We start from the raw sequence: 12,531 nt of genomic DNA on the forward strand, positions 1-12,531 counted from the left end.
TGTGCCTGGTGGAAGCGTGCACTGACGGATGGTGGTGTGTGCCTGGTGGAAGCGTGCACCGACGGCGGGTAGTGTGTCACGGCTGGTAGTGTGTGTGGCTGGTGGAATTGTGCACTGACGGAAGCGTGCACTGACAGCTGGTGGTGTGTGTGCCTGGTGGAATTGTGCACTGACGGAAGCGTGCGCTGGCGGCTGGTGGTGTTTGCGCCGGGTGGAAGCGTGCACTGATGGCTGGTGGTGTGTGTGCCTGATGGATGCGTGCACTGACTGCTAGTGGTGTGTGTGCCTGGTGGAAGTGTGCACTGACGGCTGGTGGTGTGTGCACCCGGTGGAAGGGTGCACTGATGGCTGGTGGTGTGTGTGCCTGGTGGAAGCGTGCACTGATGGCTGGTGGTGTGTGTGCCCGATGGAAGCGTGCACTGGCGGCTGGTGGTGTGTGTGCCCGGTGGAAGCGTGCACGGATGGCTGGTGGTGTGTGTGCCCGGTGGAAGCGTGCACTGAGGGCTGATGGTGTGTGTGCCCGGTGGAAGCGTGCACTGACGGCTGGTGGTGTGTGTGCCCGATGGAAGCGTGCACTGACGGCTGGTGGTGTGTGTGCGGGGTGGAAGAGTGCACTGACGGCTGGTGGTGTGTGTGCCCAATAGAAGCGTGCACTGATGGCTGGTGGTGTGTGTGCCTGGTGAAAGCGTGCACTGACGGCTGGTGGTGTGTGTGCCCGGTGGAAGCGTGCACTGATTGCTGTTGGTGTGTGTGCCCGGTGGAAGCGTGCACTGACGGCTGGTGGTGTGTGCGCCCGGTGGAAGCGTGCACTGACGTCTGGTGGTGTGTGTGCTCGGTGGAAGCATGCACTGACGGCTGCTGGTGGTGTGCTCGGTGGAAGCGTGCACTGACGGCTGGGGGTATGTGTGCCCGGTGGAAGCATGCACTGACAGCTGGTGGTGTGTGTGCCCGTTGGAAGCGTGCCCTTTTGGCTGGTGGTGTGTGTGCCAGGTAGAAGCATGCACTGATGGCTGGTGGTGTGTGTGCCTGGTGGAAGTGTGCGCCTGGTGGAAGTGTGCACTGATGGCTGGTGGTGTGTGTGCCTGGTGGATGCGTGCACTGACTGCTAGTGGGGTGTGTGACTGGTGGAAGCGTGCACTGACGGCTGGTGATGTGTGCCTGGTGGAAGCAGGAGCATTCGCATTGATAGAAGACACAATTGAAACTGACGAAGAGGGAGGGGAAGAAGGGAGGGGGAGTGTGAGCAGAGGAGCATGATTCACAGCTAGAAGACACAAATGAAGCTGACTCATGTGATTAAATGCTGCGTGAATGAATGAATGAATGAATGAATGAATGAATGATTACGTATTTGTATCGCGCATGGCTACCCGAAGGCATCCCAGCGCTTTAGACCAACGTTCATTCACCAAGTCTAGATAAACAGGAGGGTTTTCAGCATCTTCCTGAAACTAAGATGGTTGCCTTCCAGTCTGATGGAAAGTGGAAGATTGTGCCAGAGTTTTGAGGCCTGTAGGGAGAAGCGTCGGCCACCCATACGCACTCTCCTAATTTTGGGGACTGTCAAGAGATTTTTGTTATAAGATCTTAATTTCCGACCAGGGGAGTACGGACAGAATAATGATTGCATCAATGCAGGTCCTGATTTATTGACTGCTTTATGGACCGTAACCAGAGCTTTAAATTCGATCCTCTGTTGCACTGGCAGCCAATGAAGCTGACGGAGTGCAGGTTTGGCAGAAGTTCTCCGTGGGCCGTTCAGCAACATACGTGCAGCAGAGTTCTGCACGGTCTGCAGGATCTTGATTGTCCCTTGAGGGGTGTCTAAATATAGTGCATTTGAGTAGTCCAGGCGTGATAATATCAACGCCTGAATTAAGATCGTTCTAGCTTCGAAGGGAAGAAGGGTGATAATTTTCCTCAGAAGCCTCATGAGTGTATAACATGTAGCAGCTACCTTCCGGGCCTGTACTGAAAAGTTAAGAGCTGGGTCCAACCACACCCCAAGGCTCTTAATTTGAGTTTTGGGCTTGGGTGGTTGGCCTAGACTATCCGGCCACCAATCCTCCACCGTGGTAGGTGTCTTGTGTCCCAACATCATCACCTCTGTTTTTGTCCCATTAAGTTTTAGGAAGGATTCATCCATCCATTCCCGAACTTTATTAAGACAGGTAGAGAGATTTTCAAAAGGGGCGTCATGAGTGGTTAATGAAATAATAAGTTGTGTGTCGTCTGCGTACGTTACCAGTTGTACTCTCCAGGGGAGCACCACCTCAGCCAAAGGCCTCATGTAAATGTTAAATAAGGTGGGGCTGAGGGACGAACCCTGGGGAACACCGCAATGAAGACACATTTGGGGGGAGGAGGCCTCGTTTTCAAAGACCATAAAGGTCCTGTCAGAGAGGAAGGAATGCAGCCACTGTAGCGCGTGGCCCGAGACACCAACTTCCTCCAGCCTGTGTAACAGGATGGAATGGTTCACGTTGTCGAAGGCCGCGCTAAGATCTAATAGTAATATGGCCGCATGGGTTCCGTTGTCTATGATTTTCCTTGCTTCCTCAACCACTGTAATGAGGGCTGTTTCAGTGCCCTGGTTTCTCCTGAAACCTGTCTGTGTGGAATGTAAGGAGTTGTTATCTTCCAGAAAAGCAGCAAGTAGAGAATTAACATATTTCTCCGTAAGTTTGCTGATAGTGGGCAAGAGGGAGATGGGGCGGTAATTTGCTCAATATTCAGGGATGAAGTTGGGTTTCTTCAACAGGGCCTTAACTCTAGCTTGTTTCCAGGTAGAGGGAACCAGGCCTGAGGCCAGAGAGGCATTAATCACCTCCTGAATAACTGGGGCAACGGTTTCTGATACCAGGTTTAGTATAGTAGGAGGTGCAGGATCAGTCGGCGAGCCTGACTTTAGATTGTTTAGGAGAAGCTGAGTAGTAGGGAGGTCCACAGGATCAAATTCCTTCAATTGGGTCAGAGCCATGTAGGAGGAAGATGGAAAATCAATAGGTGTGTTTTGGAAGGATGAGTATATAGTGGCCACCTTATTAAAAGAGAATTTTGCAAGTTCCTCACATCGCACCTGTGCGAGTGCTCGGTCGTCAATAGGGGAAGGAGGGGTGACCAGGGATTTAAAAATTTCTCTTGGGGAGTTGGCGGCTATGCTGATTTTTTCCTGAAAATAATTAGATTGAGTGGTTTTAATCTCCTGTTTATACTTCTTTAAGGCAAGTTTATAGCTGGCCTTATCAGTTTCAGAATAATGTTTCCTCCACTGTCTTTCATGTTGTTTACATGCTAATTTCAGTATTTTCAAATCAGGCGTGTACCAAGCTTTCTTATTCTCACCACTTCTATGAGATAATTCAGTTTTTGGGAGTGTGAGGTCCAGCGATGCCACTACCCACTGGGTGAAAGACTTATCGGCTTACAGAGTGTTTTTAAGATTAGTAATCCAGGCTTCTATTGGAAGTTTGGACCAAACTCGACAATTTTTTTTCACGAGTATAGCATGTTCAACTTGCTTCTGTGAGGGCATAGAAAACAGCAGTAGTGTATGATCAGACCAGGGAACCCTGATGGTGTTGTCGTAACTGAGGGTGTTTACATTAGTGTAGCAATGGTCCAGGATATGTCCTGCAGTGTGCGTGGAGTCTGTGACTAACTGCTTCAGATGGAGAACCTCAAGACCGGCAGTCAAATTAATGCAGGCCGGCGAGTCTGGTTCATCTGCATGGATGTTAAAGTCACCCAGAATGGAAAAGTTGGGGATAGTGCTAGAGTAATTTATTGCCATATTTGAGAGGTCTTCACAAAATTGAGCATACGGGCCTGGGGGTCTGTAGAGCAGAACTCCGGAGAAAGTACAGGTGGGAGAAAAGGAGATGGCAAACCTAAGACTTTCAGCTCCAGAGATTAAAAAGTTTTCTGTTATGCATCCTAGGATGTTTTTAAAAATGATGGCAATCCCTCCCCCCCGACCGTCAGGGCAGTCTTGTCTAAGTATGGCATAGTTGGATGGTAAAGCGTGGACAATGTCCGACTGGGAGCCATCATTTGTCCAGGTTTCCGTAAGGAAAAGGACATCTAAATCTCGTTCCTCAAGGAGCAGAGCGAGCTCAGTCGCATGTTTTGGTAAGGAACGACAATTAAGTAACGCCAGTCGATTCCTATCAACAGCATCCCCTACGCGACACGGTTTATCAGGGAAAAGTTTGTAACTGCATCCAGTACAGGATTTAGGGGCGCGGGTGTGAACACCCAATGTGATACAATTAGTGGTTACGCCCTTATTTAGTTTAAGGAGGTCATTACGGCTAAACATGATAGCTGGTCCTACCTATGAGGCAGAGGTTAAGTCCGTGGCCCCTGGTCCCGGACTGGCCCGGACGGGCACAGACGGGCTTTCCTTAGGCGCTCCTTTGGCGCGATGTTGGCTCGTCCGCAAAGCGCGTCCGCTGCGCGGAGGCATGGACGTATGTTTAAATACTAGCGCCGAGTGCCTTGCGCCTGAGCAGCTACACTGTTATGTTATGTTATGTTATGCGTTTTTATTTGGCGCACAGATGCTCCAGCTAAGGAGCGTCCTGGCGCCCGACAAGGCAGCTGCACAACACAACTGAACAAAAAAACAAACATATATATACAAACTAAGGGAATAAAAAGGTTTTCACCGCACGGCGAAAGGAAAGCAAATCTCTCATAGCGCGAATCGCCGGGGGCAAGGAGTTCCAAAGGGCAGCTGCGCGCACTCGAAACGAGCGTCCACCAGCCCTACTCCGCTTGAAGCGCGGCACAACGGCCAGTTCAAGGTCTGCAGATCTTAAGGGTCGCGCTGGGATGTAGTTGGCCAGGAGGGCCGTAAGGATCGTTGCTGGGGACCCCTTCAGAACTTTATAGGCGACGCAGAGGACCTTAAACTGGATCCGCTGGGCCACCGGAAGCCAATGCAGTGACCGCAGGGTACTGGACGTAGGACAGAATCTTGGGAGGCCTACCACCGCTCTAGCTGCGGCGTTCTGAACCCTCTGTAAGCGCCCGATCTCTGCCAGATTCAGACCGGCCAACAAGGAACTCGCATAATCCAGCCTGGAGATGACAGTAGCCTGGATCATGAGTTGCCTGGTGGGGGCATCGAAGAACTTAAGCACAGGACGGAGCCCGCGCAGGATGCCAAAGCAGCATGCAGCCGTGCGTTTGGTATGGCACACAAACGTGAGGGAGGGGTCCAGCCAGACCCCGAGGTTCTTAAGCTCGGCGACTGGGATGGGAGCAGGACCCAAATCCCCCGGCCACCATCTCTCTCCCCACAGCTCCGGCTGCACCCACTGCAACCAACCTGGGAGATACCTCCCTAATATGGCCGCGTTCCTTCCACTTCACCCCCCACAATCGAGGCCGGACTGAGCCCTAAGTCACTTCAGTGAGGAATATGTAAATTAAAAATACCACCAAGGCCAAAGAAATGGATTAACACAAATTTTAACAGTATTTTAAAAAACGATGCTGTAATACAGTTTAGCTTGTGCAGAGGCTATGTGTGTCTCCCGGCTTCCGCCTCAGGAGAATAAACGGGTCTCGCGAGCAGAATTGTTTCCCTGCTTAAATACTAGCGCCGAGTGCCTTGCGCCTGAGCAGCTAGACTGCACCCAACCTGGGAGATACCTCCCTAAGATGGCCGCGTTCCTTCCACTTCACCTCCCAAGATCGAGGCTGGACTGAGCCCTAAATCGGCACAGTCACTCAAGTGAGGAATATGTAAATTAAAAATACCACCAAGGCCAAAGAAATGGATTAACACAAATTTTAACAGTATTTTAAAAAAAGATGCTGTAATACAGTTTAGCTTGTGCAGAGGCTATGTGTGTCTCCCGGCTTCCGCCTCAGGAGAATAAACGGGTGATGATGTGTGCGGCATGAATGTGTCTAGTGGGGAAGTGCCACTTCTAGAAGTTGGTGTACCTGTGCAGTGAAGGTGCTGGCTTGTGATTGGCTGGAGCTGGCTGGTGGGCCAGGCTCCAGGAGTCAGGATGGGTCTGCCCCAGTGGTGAATAGGAGATCTGCATGTGTGATGGTTGGGGAGGGGCTGCACATGGGACCTGAATAGGGCTGGGCTTTCCCCACACAATGCTGGCTCCGCCCCCTGTGGTGCGACTGATGACCCTAGCCTGACTAGTGAATAGGAAGGGTGGCTGAGCACATCAGAGTGCTCCAAAACCAGCTGCGACTGGTTTTCCCCCCACCCTGCACCTAAGGACAAAGAGATTTATTGTATAAAAAGGGGCTGTGTCCCCTTGCAAATTGTTCCTTGCTGATCCTATTTTGGAGGGGGGCCTGCTGCTGCTGGGTACCAGGAGGACCGCCACTGGGGATTGCCTCCCTGCCTAGGAGGACCCTGTGAGTCGGATCCTGGACCCAGCCTTGCCCCCCACCTCCTGAAGGACTTGTTGCTGGACTTTGGGGGCATTAGCGCATGAGAGCGCTTTACTTTTAACTTTCTGGAGCCCTACAGTGCCTGGGAGCCCTGGATTTGCCCCTAGCGCTCAGAGCGCTTTATTTTCACTTTGGCGGCTGCCCATGCCGCATGTTGCCGTGCTCCTGCCTTTTATTTGACCCCTGACGGGTGCCCACCCCACCAGGGACACTGCTGTCATTATTAGTAATTTATCGAGGGAGCCTACCCCTCGTTTTGGCCCCCGAGATCACCGCCGCAGCACAGGGGCCGAGAGAGCAGCCGCTGATGTCACCCGGGAGCGGAGCTGCCATTGGTGGAGGCTGCGGGAGGTTCGCCGGTCGACGCGTGCTGTGATTGGCCCCCAAGCAAGAAGCAGACGGGAGCCTACCCCGTGCTCCAGCGCCGAAGAACGAACGCTGCCCTCCCACCTCCCAAGAGCGAGGGAGAGCCCCGGAGAGCGAGAGGATTGCGGGGAGTGGAGAGCGGCTAGAAGTGCAGGCGGGGCTGTGGTGTTGAAGAAGAGCCCCGCGCTGCTTGAAGGAGACCGGCAGTGTTTCCCGCCCCCGCAGAATCAGCGAGGTCCCGGTAAGTGTGGGGGCAGTTTCCTTTCTCATAGAGCGGCCCCGGTTGACAGCGGGCCGCTCCACGAGTAATTGGGGCATTCCTCCAGAGTCCACGAGACTCCAACGACGGGGCAAGTTGGTCTTCAAGCCCCGAGGCTCCAAAAGGCGGCATTTGCCATAAGAGCCCACGGGAGGCTCTTGGGGGGCATTTTGAGTTGCGAGTCCCCTGTGAGGAACTCCGCCATCACAGGGGGCATTCAGGGTGGTAGAGTGGCCCCGGCTGGCAGCGGGCCGCTCCCCCCACAGCAGGCTCCACAGTTGTTCTGGGTCACAGAGCCTGCGAGGCTCCCACGTGTTGGCCCCATTGTTTCCACAGCTGCCCAGTACTTACTGGGCAGCTGCTCCGTTTAGGCCCCCTGACATTTGGGGGACAGGGCGTTTCAGCCCCAGAGAGGCCAGTTGGCCTGGGGACAGTCACAGGTTGTGGCTTATGTGATTTCTGCGCAATTGTTCTTCCTGCACCTCTGAATGTATGTTTATGCATCATGTGTAATGTCTTATACCTATACCCCTAAATATATTATGATACTTAGGTGGTTGTTCTTCCTAGTTCAGGTGTTGCTAGTGAGGTCCTGGTTCCCTGCGTGACATTCTCCTATGGTGGTTAGGGTTGCGTAGGTGGTACTTACCTGTTACCGGTGATTACTGGTTGTGTGCTCTATTTCCTATTTTGTGCTACAGTAATTATTATTCCTACAAAGTGCTAATTTCTACAAGTATTCTAGTTCTAAAAGTGCTTAGTCCAGACCGTGGTCCACGTGGCCCTGTCCTGTACATACATCCCCTGTAAATTCTGGCCGTGCCAGTTGGCACATTGTAAAGTGTGTGTTTTTACCTAATGTGTTTGGTATAATACAAAGGCTATTTTTACATGTGTGGAGTTTCCTTTGTGGTGTGCCTTGGGTGTTGTTGCTGGGTGCGCGCGCAAACACTTAACCTACATTGCCTCCGGTATAAGCCTTACTGCTCGCGCCACATTGCCTAGAGAGTGAGCAGGGGTTATCTTTGGCGTGTAACTCCCTTGCTCTGTCTAGAGTGGTGGTTTCTGCCTGGCTTTGGCGCAAGGCTCAGCCAACCGGAAATCCCATTTCTAACACGGCCGAAAACATAACATGGACACAGCACATTTTTTTTTTCTGAACAAACTTTTATTGTTTTCTTGAGAGAGATCGCAAATAGACCACAGTACTCCGAACACCGGAGGGGCTGTGAGCATAGAATCAACATGTGCAGAATAGCAATCAATACAGTAGTTCAAATAAGCATTATTACTATAACTCTCCTATCCCTTTACCCCGTATTAACTACCCCCTCCCGGATCCCACCCTTGCCCCATGCACGATGTCCTCACAGGTCCAAGAAAGAAATGAGTCATGAAACAGGTAATGCATACTCCCCTCCACCCAGGTTCTTAAGGCATCTGTTCTGCAGTCACATCACGCTGTGCTGGCGGCTCCAGCCACAATGCCCTGTACTCCGCCCATCTCTTCCATATTTTGTAGTGCTTCCTGGGGCAACCTCGGGCCTCAAACAATGGACGCTCCAACCCCATACAGTAATCTAATCCCTTTTTCCACACTCCCACCGGGGGGGGGGGCTGGGGTCCTTCCAGGCACGGGCTACATCCCTCTTGGCCACGGTAAGGCCAAGGAGCAGTAGGTGTCGTTGCCACCCACTTGTTCCATTACATGGAGAAGGCCCAGCTGTGGTGTACGGGGGAGCTCCCAACCCAATACTTCTGCCAAACAGTCCCAAACACCTGTCCTGAATCTCTCCAGCGCTCCACAGGACCATACTGTATGTAGGAAGGTGCCCACCTCCCGACCACATCTCAGACATTCAGGGGACGCAATCAAGCCCGCTCGCCACAGGCTCCCTCTAGTATAGTAAGCTCTATGTAGATATTTAAATTGGATGAACCGCAATCGTACGGCAACGGCCGCACCTCTAGGAGTGGCAAGGGCTTCCCTCCAAACTTCTTCTTCTAGAACTCCCACATCCCCCTCCTATGTGGTCCGCAGCTTATCTAGGGAGGAGGAGCAGTGTATGACCAAAGATTGGTAAATACGGGATATTTTCTTATCCTCTAACTCACCCATGAATACCTTGGCTTCCAGGGGGCTGAATTCAGGTAAGGAGTCTAGTCTCTCCAGGGCAGGAGTGATGGCATGCCGGAACTGCAAGTATTTAAAGAACTGGGTCTGGGGCATACTATATTCGTCCCTCAGCTCCTGGAATGATTTTAGGGTCGTGCCTTTCATTACATGGACCAGCGCCGAGATCCCTATTGCGTCCCAGCCGCGGAACCCCTGTAAAGACGCCAGAGCCGGTAAGGGACCGTTCTGCCACAATGGAGTATCCGCGGTCAATCTGTTCCACCATCCGATGCGGCAAAGCGCCTGTCGCCAGATCTGGAAAACCCCCTGCATGACCACCGGGAGCCTCTTCCTCTTCCCAGCCGAGTACAACACTGTATGTAGGGTGTCCGGCTCCATCAAATACCTCTCCAGTGCGTAGGCTGGGTCTCCCCGATCCCCATACCACCACTCATTCAATACCAACAAGTGAGACGCCTGGTAATAGGACAGGACATCCGAAGATGCCAAGCCACCGCAATATGTGGAGAGAAAACAGGTACGGAGCACCACTCTCGCCGAGGAACTGGCTCAGCGCCGAATTGACCTGGCGAAACCACTGCGCCGATATGGGGTAGGGGTGGTTCTGTAGTTGATAAAGTAAGAGTGGGAGGGCCACCATCTTGAAAATGGCAGAGCGGCTATAGAGATTCAGGGGCATACGGGACCATGTTTTCATTTCCGACCGGACCCGGTCCAAGACAGGAACGACATTGCGCTCCCACGAGACACCAGGTATATCCGTCAAGAACACCCCAAGATACTTAAGGCCCCCAGTCGCCCTCTGCAAAGCCGATGCCCAGGCACCCAGCTCGGCACTGTCCCCCAGTGTCCACAGTGTGGACTTCCGCACATTTAGATTGAGCCCCGATACCTCCCCAAACACCCGCATAATTTCCAGGACCCTCGGTCCTGACCTATTGAGGTCCGTGAGGAAGAAAAGCACGTCATCAGCGTAGAGCGCGATCCTGTCCGATGGCCCGGCCTCCCATTCAAAGCCCCTCATTTGCGCGTCTATGCGCACCCACGCCGCCAAGGGCTCCATGGCAAGGGCGAACAGGTACGGCGAGAGAGGACATCCTTGTCGAGTGCCCCGTCCGACGACAGGAAAGGCGCCGGATACCGCCCCAGCCACTCTCACTGAAGCCGTCAAGTCGGTATACAGCAGTCGTATGTATGATAAAAACTGGGGTCCAATATTTATGGCAAGACAGGAGTGCATGCAAGTAGACCCAACTCAATGAGTCAAAGGCTCTATCAATGTCGGCCAGTAGAAGTGCCGCCTGGGTTCCTGTGGCCCGCATCATCTCCATCGCCACCTGAGCACGCCTAATGTTGTGTCTCGTCGCTCGGGCTGGACTGTTCCCATGAGGCAGGTTACCCTCAGACGTGAGTCCCTTGCTCACTTTGCCACTGGATTCAAGCAAGCCGGGCTGAAGACAGATGGAATGCCAGAAACCGGTCCTCGGAAGCTTGTTTCCGGTCCAGGGAAGACATGGCTTGGCAGTTCGGGCTGGACTGTTCCCATGAGGCACAGGTTCAGACTGATTTGCATATAGCCATGTCTGAACTGGGGTGGCAGAGTGGGCTAAAGAACGGTGATGGATTAAACCCAGATCTTTTGACTGGGTGTGAGTGTTTGATTCAGATGCTCCGTCCATCACCATCCCCCTTTTGTACCGCTCGTCGCTCTATGTGGCATAAATCCTGCTTGGTCCGGATGGACCAAGTTCGTGATATACGGAAGGAGGCGATTGGCGAGGGCCTTAGCCAATATCTTCGCCTCTACATTAAGAAGCGATATGGGTCGGTATGATTTGTGACGTTCGGGGGGCCTCCCTGGTTTACAAAAAAACACTATTTCGGCATGCTTCCAATCCGCTGGTAAGCAGCCACACTCCCTGGCTGTATCCAGTGCCCTCTTATAACGTGGCCCCAACTGGAGGTGGTATTTCCTAAAGAACTCGCACGGAAACGCCTTGGGTCCGGGAGCTTTCCCCGCATTCAATTCTCCAAGAGCCTTTCCTAATTCCTCTGCTGACAACGGAAGCTCGAGATGATCCCGTTCCTCCTCCGATATCGCCCGTGGTGGGAGGTCTGCGAGAAGTTTATCAATAGCGTCTGCTGGGAGGAATTGCCTGGGGGCATACTGCGCCGCATAGTAGCGCGCGAAGCTGTTTGCAATCTCCTCGGGAACTAACAAAGGATCTTCGGCCTCGTTTCGAAGAGCCGGCAGTGTCTGCGCCTGGAATGTGCCCTGACAGAGCCTATACAACATTGTGGTGGACTTATCTCCCCATTGGTAGATTCTGCTCTGCGTGGCAAGCCACACTTGACGTGACTCCTCAAGATGTAGAGATGCAAGACACAGCACATTTTTATAGTGAAAACTGACCCTATTTTTGGAAAGCTAGCTCTGCCGGCACCTAGAGAAACCTGGCAAACCTATACATTTTTTAAACGTAGACACCCTAGGGAATCCAGGAGGAGGTGACTTGTGTGGCTCTCGCCAGGCTCTGTTACCCAGAATCCCTTGCAAACCTCAAACTTTGTAAAACAAAAACATTTTCTCCACATTTCAGTGATGGAAAGTTCTGGAATGTGCGTGGGTCCACAAACTTCCACCCAACCCCATTCGCCAAAGTCTCCCAATAATAATGGTACCTCGGTTGTGTGGGTGGGCCAAGTGTCCATGGCAGGGCAGGGCCCAAAACGTATTGTGGAGACATCAAAATTACTTAGCAAAAAACGACTTGGTTGTGCATAGGGCCTCATCTGACGTTTTTGCCCATCGATCGTTGCCCATCTATGGAAACCTACCAAACCCCGATATCTTTGAAAACAAGATAACCAGGGAAGCTCAGGGAGGTTTGGCTTGCATTGAACCCCCAATGTTTCCCTACCCATGATCCCCTGCAAACCTGGAATTTAGCTGAAAAAACACTTTTTCCACACATTTTTGTGTGGGATCACCATGCCGGCAGAAATGTCCTACCACCCATCGTTCCCCTTGTTCCCCCGAGTAAAATGATACCTCACTTGTGTGGGTGGGCCAAGGGCCTGTGACTGGGAAGGGACAAAAACATAGGGATTAAGAGTATAGCACAGCAAATTCTAAGTGCTACATTTTTTAAAAATGTTTTTCGACGATTCTGCATTGGACAGCCACGCAAGTGAGGTATCATTTTACTTGGGAGACCTATGGGACATTTGTGCCGGCACGGTGATCCCACACACAAATGTGTGGAAAAACAGTTTTTTCAGCTAAATTGGCACGAGCCAAAATGTATTGTGGAGACATCAAAATGACCTAATACAAAAC

Source organism: Lissotriton vulgaris, chromosome 3_1 (assembly GCF_964263255.1).
Source record: "Lissotriton vulgaris chromosome 3_1, aLisVul1.2, whole genome shotgun sequence".
Taxonomy (NCBI): domain Eukaryota; kingdom Metazoa; phylum Chordata; class Amphibia; order Caudata; family Salamandridae; genus Lissotriton; species Lissotriton vulgaris.